The following is a 6,084-nucleotide window of genomic DNA, read 5'->3' as shown; positions in this document are numbered from 1 at the left end:
TCAAAAAGGGCTACCTCTTGCTAAGAGTCATGTAATTTTTTGTTTCCTTTTGTATATGTATCAAAAGTGTTACCATGTTAAAAAAAAAGCGATGTATATATTCAGAAAACTATCAAAAAAAAATAATCAAGTATTTATCAATTCCATCCTCTCTTGTTCCAAAAATAAAAGAGAGTAGTCAATGTAAATAAGAGTCATCTTTTGTGTTTTTGTGTTATAAGAAAGGAAGGGTGTATGCCATTGATGTACAACGCGAGTAATTGTGAAATACCTCCAACTCATTCACAATTCTCGTAAAGTCCGGACAGCTAGCTAGATTTCGACCTCGGTTCTTAGCCTGAGAAAATATCTCTTGGTGATTAGTAGTCATAACATCCGATCTTTCTTTACACATGTGTAGATACACTTTACACTCTTATCACATGTCTTTATTTGTTAGCAGTGCTAGGATTGTGCCTTTGATAGCTAGATTGACATCTCCATTTTGCTGTGAGCTTCTACTGTCTTGCACATGTCACATTTCATGGAATCTGAGCTTATATTTTGGCCTAGAACTTTGTAGGTACGTTCTAAGCAAACCTTCACGAGACTTCACTCGTCCACTAGGGACACTTAGTGGTTTAAAGGCTTATTGCATTCGCTAAATGCAATCGAGAGACCAACGACAGTGGTATAGTTAGGATTTCCTTAGTTTTGTTTTACTTGAGGACAAGTAAAATTCAGGTTTGGGGGTATTTGATGAGTGCTAAAAAGTGCATATTTCTATATATTTTTCTTGGCATTTAACTCATCTTTTGTGCATTAATTCTACATTTTATCCCATATTCTGTATTTTCATTGTTTTCAAGAATAAATATTTTTATTAATTAATTTTGCATTTTTAGGTACTAAATAGAGCATGGTTAACTCACGGAGCGAAAAGAGAAAATAAACGGCAAAGACTCCCGTAGAAAGGCAGCGAAGAATTATGTTTTCAAGATCCGGATCAACTAGAAGTGGGCTTGAAGAGGAAGAATTGTCCTTAAAGAAGATATGGGATTGGCATACCCAAGGCCCAAAACTCTTACCCAAATCCATTTCCAATATCCATACCCATTTCCATGAGAGCCGTCAGATTGGATCCATCACATCATCCAACGGTCGCCTCATCACCGAGCATCAAATCTTGAAGATCCTGTCAAACATCATAGTACCTAACTCCAATCTAAGCCGTCAGAATTGTTGTATCACGCATCCAACGGTCGCTGCAAGCCTGTTCCATCTTAGTCGTTCGATTCAATCCAGATGTGATCATCCAACGTATCATCTTCGCTGGACATCGAATTTGCTACAACCGCTCAACACTACAACACCTAACACCTATATCCGCAAAACAAACGCACCCTTCTCCAATTCTATCGACTCCATCTTCTCCCTCACCTTCTGCAGAGAAAACTCTGCCATCACCAACTCTCTGCCACCACCACAACCACCACCGAGCTCTCAAATCACCAACAACCCCATCATCCATCACCTATTCCCTTCTAATTTCAGAGACCTAATTCACTCGCCTCTTCTCAGAAACCCTAGGCGTGTGAGTTTGGTAAATTAGGTTGAGAAATAACACAAATTGGAGGCATGGGTAGCATCAGGAGAAGAAATAGAGGGATGGGTCGACGTACAGAATCCATTATCAAAGATTAGGTAAACTGAATTTCAATTTTCAGAAACCCTAATATATTGTTTTGGGGGGTTTTGCTTGTAAAGTGTAATTGAGTATAAATAGATGCTTTGGGATGTTGTAATGGGCATGCCTGGATTAGCCAGAGCACCACCTTAGAGGCCTGGACTAGCCAGTGCTCTATACTGTTACTTCTTGTTTAATTTCAAGTTCAGTAATTTCAATTGTATTTGTTCACCATGTCTAGTATGTTCTAATTACTCTTGCTAGGGTGTAGATGAAACCCTTAGTCATATGTTGAGAAAATTTCTGTTCAATTTAATGTTCTTATGATGTTCACTGTTGTAGGATGATTACTAGCTAAAGCATTCAAATGCACTTGTGATGAGTTGTACTGTGAGAAGACAGTTCATGCTAGGAGTGAATTAGATAACATAGCTAGAATTATTATCCATTTTATCCTGTTAGGGATGATAGTTAGCTAAATTGATCAAATGAACCTGTGATAGGCTGTACTATAAGAAGACAGTTTATGCTAGGGGTGAGTTAGTGAGAATGGTTGGCATATTATCCATTTTATCCTTCCCTGGAAAGGAACAAGAACATAAGTTGAATAGGTATTGCCTTAGCTTAGGATTATTAGGTGGATTCAAATGCCCTAGTGCTTTTATTCACTGTCACTAGAAATAGTTAGGAAACTTAGAAATCAGTAGAAAGATTTAGAAAACAACACCAGCTCCCTCCTTGTCCCTGTGGACTTCCCGTTATTTGCTCACTCACTACTTTGGATCCTTTATACTTGCAGGTTTAGGTTAAAACATAGTTTTAGGACTTATTCCTTTTGCTATCATCCACCCAAACCAATCTAAGAATCAATCATAAACCTTCGATATAGTAAAAACAATCCACAGTGATTAACTTTAAAACTTGAAACAAACTTGTAAATAATTGAGCTTCACAATTAGAACTTTGAATTCATCCTTACAATAAAAAGAATATAGAAAAGAGACAGTTCTCCCCCCCCTAAGGGGGAGAAAAACGATGAAAAGAAGATATATCAAATCAAAACTAGTCAAATAAAGCCAAGGTGACCAAACATGTGACACAAAAAATCCAGCCATATTATTTTTAATAAATGAAAACCATTTAATTAAAAATTAAAAAAAAAACTCCAGGTCAAATAATAATGTGCAAATTTAGTTTTTATTACTTTAAAAAAAGCCAAACATACCCTTTTACCTTGTCTTCTTCTTCTTCTTCTTCTTCTTCTTCTTCTTCTTCTTCTTCTTCTTCTTCTTCTCTCCTTTCTTTTTTCTATTTATGCGGTCTTCATCTCCCCACCACCATTAACACCAGCAGCAACAAATATCTCTCCATGAACACCATCGCAACACCTCCGTCACCACCAACAACAACACCTCCGTCACCACCACCAGCAACACCTTCGTCTATTTTTCTTCTATTTATATTCATATCTATCACCAACAGTAGATCCTCCACCATCAAACCAACCGATGTGTCCAGATCCGCCACCAACAGAACCTCCGTCTCCTCCATTAACACCATCATCACCTCCTTCTCCTCCATTAACACCATCATCACCTTCTTCTTCTACGTCTACAGATTTTCCATCAACAACACCGCCTCCTCTTATTTTTGTTTTTCCCACCAGTACATCAGATCCGCCACCAACACTACTTCTACCTCCTCCTTTTATCATCTAAAACCACCACCAATACCTTCAAATCGGCCACCAACAACACCTCATCTACAATAAAACACCAGTACCTGCAGATCCGCTCCCAACATCACCTCCGCCTCCTCGTTCAATCCTTTACAATCACCACCACCACCTTATGATGTTTTCATCACCAGCAAATGATGATACATCTTCAAAGTCGAAATCAATATTGTATTGGGAAATGACAGATTTATGATGAAACCAAAATTGGTTCCATCAAATTCTGACATTTTTGGTTGGTGAAAACAGTAAACCAATGATGAAACCAAATTCTGACAATTTGGTTTCATCATAAACTTGCCTATTTTCTGTCATGAAACCAAAGATTTTAATGATGAAAATTAAGTTTATGATGAAACCAAATTTTGGTTTCACCTGATTTTTGTCTAGTTTATTCGGTCTGACTTGGAAGACGGCATGTTTGGTTTCATCATTGAAGTTATGTTGGTGAAATGACAATATGTGGTTTCGATTGTATGTACAATGGTGGTTTTGATTATATGTGTGTATGAATTGGGAGAATGTGCATAGAAGGGTCTGGTACTGGTACTCCAGGTATTGATGAAGAAGTTTTGTTGGTAGTGGTGGCCTTAACTGAAGTTATGGAAGTGATAAAGAATGGATTAACTGAGTAAGGGTGGTGCTAATGCAATGAGAGTTGTAGTTGAGCTTCAGGTGTTGCATAAAGGACTGGTATGGGTTACAATTAAAGAGGTGTATGTCTACATTGTTAAAAGTGTAATGAATTGGCTGAAGTTGATGAAACCTAATTAGGTTTCATCGTATTTTTTTCATTTTGTTGAATATTAATATCTGTGAAGCCAATTTTTGATGGTGGGATACAGGTGGATTATTTTTTGTTGAAACTGGTTGTAGTTGAGGGGGTAATGGTAGTGGTGATTGTGGTGCTGGTGGTTGTGGCAGCAATGGGGGTGGTGCAGCTGACGGTGGTGGTAGGTTTCATCTTATTGTGGATTGTTTTTTGTTGAAAGTAGTCTTAGTTAAGGAGGTAATGGTAGTGGTGGTTGTGGTGGCGATGGGGGAGGTGCAGTTGACGGTGGTGGAAGGTTTCATCTTATTGTGTTTCATTTTTTCTTCTTCTTCTTTCTCCTTTCTTTTATGATGAAACCAAAATTTGGTTTCATCTTATTTTGGTGAAACCAATTTTTGGTTTCATCATTTTTCTGGTGGTGGCGCGGTGGTGGTCGGTGGAGCCGGCGAAGGTGGTCGGTGGTGGCGGCGGCGAAGGTGGTCGGTGGCGGCGACGACGACGGGCGGTGGTGGTGTTGCTGGTGGTGGGTTGTTGTTCGTGGTGATAATATAATAAAATTTAAAGGTTGGGTTGATTTTTGTTTTTGTTGGGGTGATTTAAATAATAAAAGGGTAATGTAGACAGTTTATGTTAAATGGGGTTTTTGTGAACATTTTGTTTTGGTAGAGTTTTTGTACATGGATGTGACGCCTTTGAAGTTATAACTCGCGGACCGAAATTGTGTCTAAGCTTCCCTATATATTGAGTTTTATAACCTTTTCTTGAAGAAAACTAGGAAACCTATCTAAGATAGGAAAGTGCACCTCCTTAATTGTGTCCCGTGCATCAAACCCCGGACAAAGTGGCTGCCAAAGTCGCCAAAATCCCCAAAGAGAAGTCAGGTTCAAGGCTGCTTGCGTATGAAGAAGTAGTTTAGGCGGAAAAATGGGCCTCGCCCATTAACAGTAAAGTCCAGCCCACCTAAATTCGTTCAACTGTCAGTTCTATGGAACTGACAGTATACCCTTCAGTCTTCCCTCGTTGTAACCTCGTTCTCCGTCTTCATGGCAACAACAACTAATTACCATCATTCGAACATCACATACAGTTCCCTGTTAACCTCCGACCTGCCAACAACTTCCATCACTGAATTCCCTTCACCCCCAGACTCAACTCCGGTACTCTAGCTTCTCTAGCTCAACTCCTCCTCGTCACTGCCATTCTCGACTTCATTAGCTCCAGCTCTTTCTCCATCTACGGTGAAGCTTCTAATATCAGCAGCCACTTCCATTGATCACCATTGTCAACACCAACTGCCAATAATGGCAGCAACAGCCTGGATTCCCTGTCCTTGTACAGCTCGGTAAATACCATTGTTCATCTCGACCACAACAACGTCCCATGTATTTTATCTTCCTTGTTCTATCTCGAGTTTACAACAACTCCAAAGTCCAAGATCATCATCCACTGCCATGGATTCTCCATCTCGTTAACCATCACCATATTCAATACTCTTCCCTTCTTTCTCGTACTCATCTTCAAATCCATTAACGGTATCAGTGGCAATGACCAACGAAGACCCATTCGATCTCATCAGTTACCTCATCGTCCACCGTCAACCATGAACAACATACATTACCCACACGAACAGGCTGGTTCAGATTTTCTATCGAACAGATAGTATGCACAACCTGATGGTATTCTGCATCAATGAAATCATCTTATGAAGCTCCCCATTTCCTGCAAATTCAATTCGACACAAACCCATTGTGTTAGGAATATGTCATGTGTAGTCAAGTCAATATTAATTTGACTTGACCTGTCTGTGATAACTAGTATATATACCTCCTTTAATGTGTCTGAAAAGACATCCAATCACTATTGTAATAAAATCATTCTTACAGCTTTACCATATTTTACATGGTATTATTG

This window comes from Papaver somniferum, chromosome 7 (assembly GCF_003573695.1).
Source record: "Papaver somniferum cultivar HN1 chromosome 7, ASM357369v1, whole genome shotgun sequence".
NCBI lineage: Eukaryota > Viridiplantae > Streptophyta > Magnoliopsida > Ranunculales > Papaveraceae > Papaver > Papaver somniferum.
Note: the sequence above shows the minus strand (reverse complement) of the source record.